Below are 13,029 nucleotides of genomic sequence, written 5' to 3'. Positions count from 1 at the left end.
GGTACTTTCTCAGACCCGGGGTCTCAACCATTCTATTAATGAAAAAATACTAAATTCAATGACAGCACTTTATAAACTATCCCTAGTAGACTGTAAACTCTTTGAGGGTAGGGTTCATGTCTACTAATGAAACTACCCAGGAGACCTGAGCACTATCCACCGTTGACTGTAGGGCTTCAGGCGAGTCAATTAACTCCTCTGTACCTCAGTATTCTCAACTGTAAAATGGGAAAAAATACCTCTCCTCCCTCCATCTTACTTTGTGAGTTGTCCTGGGACAGGGATAGTGTCTTGCATCTACCTCAGAGCATAGCACAGTGCCTGATATATATATATATATATATACACATATAAATACACACACACATATATATATATACACATTAATATATACGTGTGTGTGCTCTGCACACAGTAAGCACTCAGTAAATACGATTGAATGACTATATATATGATAAAATATTATCATTATTATTACTAGCAGTTTTGCTCCAGGTATTCCCATGAAAAGATAGACTGTGAATTATTTGTGGGACAGGGACTATGTCCCATCTGATTATATTGCATCTACCCTAGGGCTTACCACAGTGCTTGGCATTTAGAAAGTGCCTAATAATAATAATAATAATGATGTTGGTATTTTATTAAGCTCTTACTATGTGCAGAGCACTGTTCTAAGCGCTGGGGAAGATACAGGGTAATCAGGTTGTCCCACCTGAGGCTCACAGCTAATCCCCATTTTACAGATGAGGTAACTGAGGCACAGAGAAGTGAAGTGACTTGCCCACAGTCACACAGCTGACAAGTGGCAGAGCTGGGAGTCGAACCCATGACCTCTGACTCCAAAGCCCAGGCTCTAAATACAGTCCATTCTGTGAAAACCCATTAGTTTGCTTTGCATTTTGTATAGAATAAGAAGCAAGAAGTTCTGATGTGTGTCTTTCTGGATACAATGGGTTTTGATGATGGGAGACATTATTGTAAGCATGGGTACAGCCTTGGCTACAGAGTGAGTACTCTGTAAGTCAGGCTTATCCCAAAACACACCCCTAGTGGATCAGGAGAACTAAGTGTACCATATATAATAATAACATGAATTTGAAGGCCCTTTGGCATATGGAGAGTCTGCTGCATTGGATCATGCCATCTCTTAGCATTTGTCGTACAAGTGTAGTCAGAGAAACTTGGCAGTCCTCGGTTCCGTTAAGGAAGTATAGCTCACAGAATGCTCTAAAGGTAAATTATGGTTGGCAGATACAAAATACGAAAAAGGGAGGAAAATACATTTTGGAATATGTTTTGGAAAATACATTTTGACTGGATAGGCCATTCAGAAAATCTTCAGCAAATGAGCTTGATAGCTTTAAATGTTTCAACAAAATAAAAATGTAAGAACTTTCAAATCGGCTGTTATTATTTCCTGGGAAAATAAAATATATCAAAAACTTGTCTAATTACTTTGGGATACAGTTTCAAGAAATGACTGCAAAGAGCAATCACGCTCTATTGTGTTAAAATCTCCGGCTCTCAGGTGGAACTTCTTTTTCAAATGTGGGATTCATTTTGGAGAGCCAAGATATTTCATATAGAGAAACCACTTGAAGAATATTATTCACGTTCAGATTTAAATCATTCATATGCTTTAACAAAGACGTACCTTTGTTGCATTGAATATGCATATGCAAAATTATCCTTGATTTAGGGGATGCTGCAATGCAGCATTTGAGTATAGCCATGAAAGCAAGTTAAAACTCCAATTCTAACTTAATTTTAGGTTCGTTGTAGGTTGCTCTTCACTAGTTGTTTGTAGTGCTAAAGTGTAAACTCCTGGTAGGCAACCAATTTGTCACTTGGTTTTTCTGTATCTCCCAAACACCTGGTACTGTGCACCACCCTAAGTGGGGGGCTCTATAAAATGTTACTACTATGATTATCACTACTACTAATAGTAATATTACTATTACTAATATTACTATTAATAGTATTACTATTAGTAGTAGTATTCCAGCTCCACTACTCGTCAGCTGCGTGACCTTGGATAAATTACTTGATTTCTCTCGGCCTCAGTTACCTCATCTGTAAAATGGGGATTAAGACTGTGAGCCCCATGTGGGACAGGGACTATGTCCAACTTGATTAGATTGTATCTACCCCAGCGCTGAGAACAGTGCTTGACACATAGTAAGTGCTTAACAAACACCATTGTTATTATTACAACTACTACTACTACTATCACTGCTTTGTACATAGAAATAATTCTAGGGTTTGGTTTTTTTTTTACTATTACTATTTTAGTATTGGAATAAAAACACCTGAGTGAAATTAGCAAAACATCTTAGTGAAGGCATTAAATTTCTGATAGTTTATACAGCTTCCAGAATAGAAATACTGTGAAAATGAAAGATTCATATTAAGCTGATTTTCTTTTCTCCCAATTAAGTAGTGTTTCTATTTCGGAGATTTCTGGCTTCAAATACTAACCCCAGATGAGGAGTCTTTAGTGCATTGCTTATACACAACGGGGCTTCCCAAGATTAGAGAGAGTCTTGTCAAAAGTATTTTAGGGAGGATACTCTCTATGCCAAAAGTATCAAACTCCACCAGCCAAGAAAGGGAAAGAATTTTAAGAAGGCTGAATGGCCTCTTTTGGACAGAGACTGCTTGGACTTGGAAAGGAACTCTGGAGAACTAAAGTTTGTAGAACTCAAGAACAGGACTAACTCAGAGACTAATACTGGGAAATCAATGCCAGTTTTTCTAATCAATCAATGGTACTTATTGAGCGCTGACTGTGTACTAATGTTTGGGAGAGTACATTATAACAGAGTTAATAGCATGGTCCCCAACCAGAAGGAGCTTATAGTCTATGCTCTTGAGAGGGAGGGAGAGGGAAGAGGCGGGAGGAGGAGGAGGAGGGAAAGGGAGAAAGATTTGAGGAGCAAAAGCTTCTATGTTTCTATTCATCACTCAGGAATCTATGAGTAGCTCTGCCCTCCCCCCCCCCTCCCCCAACTTGGGCCCTTCCATGGCTGTGGAAACTGCCTAGATCAGTGCACGTGGACACTGACTTGCCTGCATGTTCCCAGTTTCTCTGCAGAGCAAATCCAGTCCTTCACAGGAACTCCTGGTGGTTGACGGGAAAATGTGAGTTTGGCTACTCCTCCTGAGATTATTTATTTTCTACTTTAGTTGTAAATATTTTTATGTGTCTCATCTTCCCCATTAAAGTTCCATGTGGGCAGAGAAGGTGTCACTTTATTAATTTATAGTGCCCAATGTCTAGGACAGTGCACCAAAACATAGGCCACTCAAAAGCTGCTGCTGCTGTTACTATTCATTCATTTATTTATTCATTCATGTGGATTGGAAGGGAATTCCAGGCTAGGGGGAGGATTTGGGAAAGGGGTCAGCAGTGAGATAGATGAGATCAGGACACAGGGAGTAAATTGGCATCATGCGAGTGGAATGTGCAGACTGGACTGTAGTAGGAGATCAGTGAGGTGAGGAGAGCTGATTGAATGCTTTAAAGCCAATGTTTTTGTTTGTTGCAGAGATGGATGGGCAGCCATTGTAGGTTCTTAAGGAGTGGGGAGACATAGACTGAACATTGTTGTGAATAGATGATCCATGCAGCAGAATGAAATATGGATTCGAGTGGGGAGAGACATAAGGCCTAGAGATCAGAGAGGAGGCAGATGAAGTAAGTCAGTCAGGGTAGGATAAGTGCTTGGGTCAACGTGGTAGCAGACTGGATGGAGAGGAAAGGGTGGGTTTTAGTAATGTTGTGAAGATAGAAACAACATGATTTGGTAACAGATGGAATATGTTGGTGGAATGAGAGAGATGGATTGAGGACAATACTGAGATTATGGACTTGTGAGACAGGGAGGATAGTGGTGTTGCCTATAGTGTTGGAAAGACAGGGGAAGGACAGGGTTTGGGTGGGAAGATAAGGAGTTCAGTTGTAGACATGTTTAATCTGAGATGTTGGCGGAACACCCAAGTCTTGAAGGCAGGTATCAATCAGTTTTGTTCTTGCTTACAGCAGGAAGCTCTGGGACTGTAGGCAGTGGAAAGTCCTCATGAAAGTAGAGGAACAGCATGCTAAACCCTATGTAATTGAGACTGGGAGACCAGGAGCAAGGAGGTCTCAGCAAAGAGAAGAAGCATGACATATTGGATAGAGCATGGACTTGGGAGTTAGAATGACCCGGATTCTAATTCTGGCTCCACCACTTTGCTGTGTGACCTTGGTGGGCAAGTCACTTAATTTCTTTGTGCCTCAGTTACTTCATCTTTAAAATGTGATTAAGACTGTGAGCACCATGTGGGACAAGGACTGGGTCCAACCTGATTAACTTGTATCTATCCCAGTGCTTAGTACAGTGCTTGACACAGAGTAAGTGCTTAGCAAATACCATAAACAAAAATGAGATGGTCAAAGCCTGGTCAATTTATTAAGCACTTTCTGTGGACTGAGCACCTTATTAAACACTTGGGAGAGTGTCTCCTCCCCCCCTCCTCTCTCCCGCCCTAGAACCCCACTTCACCAGCGCTACCCCTCTTCCCCCTCCCCCTACTCTTCCCCCCACCAAACCCCCTCTTCACCCCCTCCCCCCTTCTCTCTTCCCCACCCACGCCCCATCCCAGTCCTCTTGTCCCACCGCCACCCCTCATCCCCCTCTCCTCGTCCAGGGCCCCGCCACCTCCTTCCCATCCAAACCCTCCCCTCCCCCCGCCCTTCCCCCCCCCCCCCCCCTTGCACCCACAGCTACTTTCAAGTGTGGCCTCTGGAACCCCCGCTCTATTACAGGCAAGCTACCTTTCATCCATGACCTTTTCCTCTCCCGCTCTCTCCTCCTCCTCGCCCTTTCGGAAACGTGGCTCTCTCCCGAAGACACGGTCTCCGCCGCCGCTCTCTCCGGCGGAGGCCTCTCCTTCTCCCACTCCCCCAGACTCACCGGTAAGGGAGGAGGCGTCGGCTTCCTCCTCTCGCCCCGTTGCCGCTTCCGCACTATCCCTCCTCCCCCCTCCCTCTCCTTCCCCTCCTTCGAAGCCCATATCATTCGCCTCTACCACCCACTCCAGTTACTTGTCGCCGTCATCTACCGCCCTCCCGGTCCCACCTCCGACTTCTTCAACCACCTTGACCCCTTTCTCACCTTCCTTCTCTCCTTCTCTCTGCCCACTCTGATCCTCGGAGACTTCAACATCCATACGGATGTACCCGAAGACTCCTCTGCCGCCCGCCTGCTATCCCTCCTCGACTCTGCCGACCTCCTCCTCCACCATACCGCGCCCACTCACCGACTCGGTCACACCCTCGATCTCGTCATCTCCTACCGCTGCACTATCTCCTCCCTCACCAACTCTGAAATCCCTCTCTCTGACCATAACCTTCTCACCTGCCTTATCTCTCACACTCCCTCCCCCTGCAAATCTTCGCTACTGCCCCACAGAGACCTCCGCTCTCTCGATCCCATCCGTCTTTCCAATAGCATCTCGCCTCACCTTGCCGCCCTGTCCTCTCTTCCCACTCTCGACGAGCGGGTCTCCGCTCTCAACTCCACCCTCTCTACTCATCTCGATTCTCTCGCCCCCCTTTCCCTCCGCCGCTCTCGCTCCACTAACCCACGGCCCCGGATCGCCTCCTCCGTCCGCCTCCTACGCTCCTATGCTCGAGCTGCTGAGCGCTGCTGGCGAAAGTCCAAGCACCAAGCCGACCTCACACACTTCAAATTTATCCTTTCCTGCCTTAACTCTGCCCTCTCCTCCGCCAGGCAAAGCTTCTTCTCCTCCCTCATCGACACCCATGCCCGTCACCCCCGCCGATTGTTCCGGACCTTTAACTCTCTCCTTAGGCCCCCTGTTCCTCCCCCTCCCCCATCTCTCACCCCCAATGATTTGGCCACCTATTTCCTCACGAAAATCAACACGATCAGGTCTGAGCTCCCCAAAGTCACCCCTCCGCCTCTCCCCTCCCCCCCACCGACCCCCTCCCCTACTTTCCCATCCTTCCCTGCAGTATCCTCAGAGGAGATCTCCTCCCTCCTCGCAAGTGCCACCCCCTCCACCTGCGCCTCGGACCCCATTCCCTCTCACCTTCTTAAAACCATCGCCCCTGCCCTCCTCCCTTCCTTAACTTCTATTTTTAACCACTCAATCTCCAAGGGCTCCTTCCCCTCTGCCTTCAAACATGCCCACGTCTCCCCCATCCTAAAAAAACCCGCTCTTGACCCCACTTCCCCCCTCCAGTTATCGTCCTATCTCCCTACTACCCTTCCTTTCCAAAATCCTAGAACGAGTCGTCTACAATCGATGCCTAGAATTCCTTAACTCCCATTCTCTCCTAGACCCCCTCCAATCTGGCTTCCGTCCCCTCCACTCTACCGAGACCGCTCTCTCTAAGGTCACCCATGACCTCCTTCTTGCCAAATCCAATGGCTCCTACTCCATTCTGATCCTCCTTGACCTCTCTGCTGCCTTTGACACTGTCGACCATCCCCTCCTCCTCCATACCTTATCTCACCTTGGCTTCACGGACTCTGTCCTCTCCCGGTTCTCCTCTTACCTCTCTGGCCGATCATTCTCGGTCTCCTACGCTGGAGCCTCCTCCCCCTCCCATCCTTTAACTGTTGGAGTTCCTCAAGGGTCAGTTCTTGGCCCTCTTCTGTTCTCCATTTACACTCACTCCCTCGGTGAACTCATCCGCTCTCACGGCTTTGACTACCATCTCTACGCAGATGACACGCAGATCTACATCTCCGCCCCTGTCCTCTCCCCCTCCCTTCAGGCTCGCATCTCCTCCTGCCTCCGGGACGTCTCCACCTGGATGTCGGCCCGCCACCTAAAACTCAACATGAGCAAGACTGAGCTCCTCATCTTCCCTCCCAAACCCGGTCCTCTCCCAGACTTCTCTATCACCGTGGATGGCACGACCATCCTTCCCGTCCCGCAGGCCCGCAATCTCGGTGTCATCCTTGACTCGTCTCTCTCGTTCACCCCACACATCCTATCCGTTACCAAGACCTGCCGGTTTCACCTCTACAATATCGCCAAGATCCGCCCTTTCCTCTCCACCCAAATGGCTACCTTAATATTACGGGCTCTCGTTATATCCCGGCTAGACTACTGTGTCAGCCTTCTCTCTGACCTCCCTTCCTCCTCTCTCGCCCCGCTCCGGTCTATTCTTCACTCCGCTGCCCGGCTCATCTTCCTGCAGAAACGATCTGGGCATGTCACTCCCCTTCTTAAACAACTCCAGTGGTTGCCTATTGACCTCCGCTCCAAACAAAAACTCCTCACTCTAGGCTTCGAGGCTCTCCATCACCTTGCCCCTTCCTACCTCTCCTCCCTTCTCTCTTTCTACCGCCCACCCCGCACGCTCCGCTCCTCCGCCGCCCACCTCCTCACCGTCCCTCGGTCTCGCCTATCCCGCCGTCGACCCCTGGGTCACGTCCTCCCGCGGTCCTGGAACGCCCTCCCTCCTCACCTCCGCCAAACTGATTCTCTTTCCGTCTTCAAAACCCTACTTAAAAATCACCTCCTCCAAGAGGCGTTCCCAGACTGAGCTCCTCTTCTCCCTCTACTCCCTCTGCCATCCCCCCTTTACCTCTCCGCAGCTAAACCCTCATTTTCCCCTTTTCCCTCTGCTCCTCCACCTCTCCCTTCCCATCCCCACAGCACTGTACTCGTCCGCTCAACTGTATATATTTTCGTTACCCTATTTATTTTGTTAATGAATTGTACATCGCCTTGATTCTATTTAGTTGCCATTGTTTTTACGAGATGTTCTTCCCCTTGACGCTGTTTAGTGCCATTGTTCTTGTCTGTCCGTCTCCCCCGATTAGACTGTAAGCCCGTCAAACGGCAGGGACTGTCTCTATCTGTTGCCGACTTGTTCATCCCAAGCGCTTAGTACAGTGCTCTGCACATAGTAAGCGCTCAATAAATACTATTGAATGAATAATACAATGGAACCGGTAATCACGTTCCCTGCCCATAGGGGTTTGCAGTCTAAAGGGGAAGACAGATATTAAAATAAATTGTGGATGTGTACATAAGTAATAAAGGATGGAGGGTGGAGTGACTATCAAGTGCTCAAAGGCTACAGATCAATCAATCAGTTATATTTATTGAGCGCTTACTATATGTAGAGGACTGTAACTAAGCGCTTGGGAGAGTACAGTGTAATAGAGTTGGTAGACACATTCCTTTCCCACAACAAGCTTACAGTCTAGAGGGGGAGACAGATGTTATCATAAATAAATTATGGAATATACAGGTTTCAAAACCAAGTGCAAGGGCACTACAGAAGGAAGTGGGAGAAGAGGAAATGAGGACTTTGAAGGTGGAGAGAGTGATTGTCTGTCGGATATGAAGACTGAGGATATTCGAGGCCCGAGGCAGGACTTGGGTGAGGGGGTCAGTTGTGAGATAGATGAGATTGAGGTACAGTGAGTAGGTTGGCATTAGAGGAGTAAAGGGTGTGGGCTGGCTTGACAGGGAAGTAAGTGAGTGCTTTAAAGCCTATGGTAAGGCGTTTTTGTTTGATGTGGAGGTGGATGGGCAACGACTGGAGGTTCTTGAAAAGCAGGAATATGCGAACTAAATATTTGTATAAAGATGATCTGGGCAGCAGAGTGAAGTTTAGACTGAAGTGGGGAGAGATGGGAGGCTGGGAGGCCAGTTACTAGAGTGACTGAGGAGACTGGAGCCAGGAGGGGAAGGAATTTTTCATCTGAGGGACAGGAAAGAAGAGATTTGCCAGAACCATTGTCAGAAAAAGGTGCCCAAAAGGAGAAGACAATTGTTTGGCAAACTAACAATCCAGATATTTTTCTGGCTACTATTCCCGCACTCAGACATGGAGTCAGGTGGTCTGAGAGGATCCAGAATTTCTCAGTAACCTTATCCCTCAGCTGCCAATAGATCTAATAGAACAACCTCCCCTTAGACTGAAGTGGGGAGAGACAGGAGGCTGGGAGGCCTGCCTGGAGGCTGATGCGGTATTCAAGGCAGGATATCAAAAGGAGTAGGCAAATTCAGGCTGTCTGGCAGAAAATATGATTTGCCTCCTCTGTTTGACTGTAAGCAACTTGAAGGCGCAGGGATCATGTATACTAACTCTATGGTACTCTTCCAAGCACTAAGGCATAATAGAAGCAATGTGACATAGTGGAAACGGCATGCTAGAGTGGATAGAGCACAGGACTGGGAGTCAGATCATGGATTCTAATTCTAGCTCCACCGTATGTCTATGTGGACTTGGGCAAGTCACTTCACTTCTCTGTGCCTCAGTTACCTCATCTGTAAAATGGGGATTAATACTGTGACCCCTATGTGGAACAGGGACTGTGTCCAATTCAATTTGCTGCTATCCGCCCAGTGCTTAGTACAGTGTCTGGTACGTGGTTAAGCACTTCACAAATGCCATGATTATTATTACAATGTTCTGCACAGGGTAGGTGCTCAATAAATGCTATTGATGGTTTGATTAATTGATTGAGAAGGAACTACTGAATTTGATATCTGATGGGACATGGGAACAATTGGCAGATGACAGAGAACATTCTAAGATTTGGCTTTTGGATGCGAATACAACTGGGGCACTGTTCATGGTGATGGGGAATTTGGCAGCATGAAGCAATCTAATCTCTCCATTTGGAGATGTCCTGAAAGCAGTGGGGATAGAGTGAAGGAATTCAGGCAATCAGCTGGGGAAAGGTGATAGAAAGAATGACAAGAACAGAGGAGTTAAGATGAAGTATCTAAGAGAAAAATAGAAATGCCAGATTAGCATCTTGGCCTAGTGGATAGAGCACAGGCCTGGGAGTCAGAAGGGCCTCAATTCTAATCCCTGATCCACCACATATCTGCTGTGTGACCTTGGGCAAGTTACTTAGCGTCAGCTGCCTCATCTGTAAAATGGGGATTAAGACTGTGAGCCCTATGTGGGGCAGGGACTCTATCCAATTTGATTAGCTTGTATCTATCCCAGAGTTTAGTATGGTGCCTGGCATATAGTAAGCACTTAAAAAAATACCATAAAAAACGTTAAGTGGTGCCCATACTGAGTAGGTAAGGAGAGGAGGAATCGACAAAGACACAAGTAAATCAGTCATCCATCTTTCAACATGGGTAGAGAAGAACTCTACCAAATACTCTGGTGGGGCAGAGGAAGGGGATGTTGACACAAAGGCAGTGAAAAGGAGGTTTCATGACCTCAGCGACTTCATAATCTAATGGTGGAAACAGAATAAGTCAAATACCGAAACCTACCAATAATGAGAACATGGACCTTAAAGCCATAAAATCATAAAGGGCGCAAAATAACACAAACTGTAAATATAAAACCGTAACTTATAGAGTTCAGTGTAAATGCCAGTAAGTTACTGGAGTGACTGAGGAGACTGGAGCCAGGAGGGGAAGGAATTTTTCATCTAAGAGGCAGGAAAACAGAAATTTGCCAGAACCATTAAGTCAGAAAAGGTTGCACAGAAGGAGAAGGAAATTGTTTGGCAAACCAACAATTCAAATATTTTTCTGGCTACTATTCCCACACTCAGACATGGAGTCAGGTGGTCTGAGAAGATACAGAATTTCTCAGTAACCTTATCCCTCAGCTGCCAATAGATCTAATAGAACAACCTCCTCTCCTACTACCTGAACACCTAAAACTCACAAAAGGCACAGAGCTGGTTTATTTTCCAACGTTCTAGCTCAGACTCCTATTCTTCAGTGAAAAAGTGGTTTGATCATTGTTTAACATTGACTGAGTGCCAGAAATTCACAAAAGGCTGTACAGAACATTCACTTAGCCATGATTCAAATTGGGCTTTGACTTGGGTTTTTCATTATTTATTATTGTTACTGGAAGCACAATCACATTAAAGTTACTGGACAGCTATACAATAATAATTATGGTATCTGTAAAGCTCTTACTATGTGTCAAGCACTAAGCACTGGGGTAGATACAAGGTAATCAGGTTGTGCCACGTGGGGCTCACAGTCTTAATCCCAATTTTACTTAGGCACAGAGAAGTTAAGTGGCTTGCCCAAGGTCATGCAGCTGACAAGTGGTGGAGCCAGAATTAGAATCCACATTCACAAGTGGAGTAACAAAGTAAGTTTTGTGAGATCTAGGGCCTTCTCTATTGGAAATGGTCCTTTTCAATTCATTTTCCTGCCCTTATGCTCCCATCCCAACCCTCTACAGGGGGAGCATTTCATTTTTATATAGTGAAAGATTTCAAACAGGCACTATAAACCTCCCCTCGTCTGGTGGATAACTTGAAAGAGAGTAATTCTGGTTTTGTCATCTAAAAAACTGGTTACCGGCCCTGGTTCTCTCCAGCAGGGTAAGGTAAATTTTTCCCACCCACTCTGTCTTCTGATCCATTGCTCCTTCCAAAATGTCAGCACTTCTGCAATCCTGGGAGATCCTGGACAGATCTTGGTACTGAGTCCTGGCTCACATCATCATGCACAGCCCTGACCTGATTCAAGGTGCACAGCTTTATAGGGTGCCTCTGACTTTAAGGCACCCTGCAACGTGGGGACACTGTTCTTTAGGGCTAGTGTTACACGTCTGGCAGTGCTCTTAGAATTGGTTTAGGGGAGAGGAGTCATGTTTGAGGCGTAGCATTTAGCTTTTCCCAAACTCACTCACTATGAGAGGAACAGATTTCTGCTACCACGTTAATACAATCACTCATCCTTTCCCGCCTAGATTACTACATCAGCCTCCTTGCTGACCTCACTCTTCCTCCCTGCCAGGCCCACAGAACTTATGTATATATCTGTAATTTTATTTATTTGTATTGATGTCTGTCTCCTCACCTCTGGACTGTGAGCCTGTTGTATGGTACTTTCCCAAGCGCTTAGTACAGTGTTCTGCACAGAGTAAGCACTTAATAAATATGACTGACTGAATGAATTAATGAATTTTTGAGGCAACAGGCACACACTAATCAACAAGGAGATCCAACTACCTCCCAGTCTTTGTTTTCACCAAGCGTTGAAACTGGATGGAAATTCCCAGGATCTTTGTTCCAGCGCCATTTTTACTGGGTGAGAGGGAGAAGCAGCAGGGAAATATTCTACAGCCTAGAGGCAGAGAAAAGGGAAAGCTGGCTTGTTTTAGCATTTGGGGGACATGAAAGGCCTGTTCACACACTGCCTGTCTCTGCTCATCTACACAAATCAGAGGGTCGTTGCAGCAGCGGGCTGAAACTGGCATAACAAACGGTGCTGGAACAAGTTGCAGTAAGAAACAAAGGTGAATTTTGCTTCAGATTCTTCAGAGATAGCAATATGTCAGTAGCCCCTCGAGAGTCTGAAAGTAAATGAATCAGTGCTAGAAAGTGAAGGATATCATCCGCACTGAATGGTGAAAAGGACTCCTGAACAGTATCTTCATTGATTTTTCTGTAATTGACACAGCACCTTGGCTTGCCGTAGGCCTTCTGAACTATAAAATGGGGAGCCCATGTACATAGCGTTCACTTGGTTGGGATTAAAATAAAAATTCCTCGGAATGAGTTGCCTTGATTTTTTTGTGCGTGTATGTAAAACTTGAGCTAGACGAAGGTTGGGTTTGAATAACAACAACAATAATAATAATGATAAGAATGATAATAATGATGATAGTGGTACTTGTTAAATTCCCCTCTCAGAGTCACACCTGGAGAGTTTCCAGTATTCTACCAGTCTCGACTATGGGAGAGAGAGTCAAGCAGAGGCATACCTATTCCATTCCTAGCTTGGGCAGTGACTAGCAAGTGGAAGGCAATCTGCTACATGTCAAAACTCACCTGTGCTGGGCACCCGTGACATGGGAGAGAGTTGAGCATGGAGACTCAAGTTTACTGTGCGGGAGGAGGCAATCGTCAACCACTTCCATATTTTTACCAAGAAAACTCAACGGATACACTACCAGAATGATTGTAGATGGAGGTGGGGTGTTCTGGGAGAGATGTGTCCATGGCATCACTACAGGTCGGTGATGACTTGACAGCATAAGACAAG

The 13,029-nt window shown here is 46.2% G+C and overlaps 1 non-coding gene across 1 annotated transcript; it reads left to right on the top strand.

The window, feature by feature from the left end:
- Window positions 1-12,667: 12,667 nt before the first annotated feature.
- On the top strand, window positions 12,668-12,805 carry LOC114810928. Its single transcript, XR_003758617.1, has one exon. It is a non-coding gene; the product is annotated as a small nucleolar RNA SNORA7 (small nucleolar RNA).
- The last annotated feature ends 224 nt before the right edge of the window (window positions 12,806-13,029 follow it).

This window comes from Ornithorhynchus anatinus, chromosome 3 (assembly GCF_004115215.2).
Source record: "Ornithorhynchus anatinus isolate Pmale09 chromosome 3, mOrnAna1.pri.v4, whole genome shotgun sequence".
Lineage (NCBI taxonomy): Eukaryota > Metazoa > Chordata > Mammalia > Monotremata > Ornithorhynchidae > Ornithorhynchus > Ornithorhynchus anatinus.
This window is presented reverse-complemented; position numbering and strand designations above follow the sequence as displayed.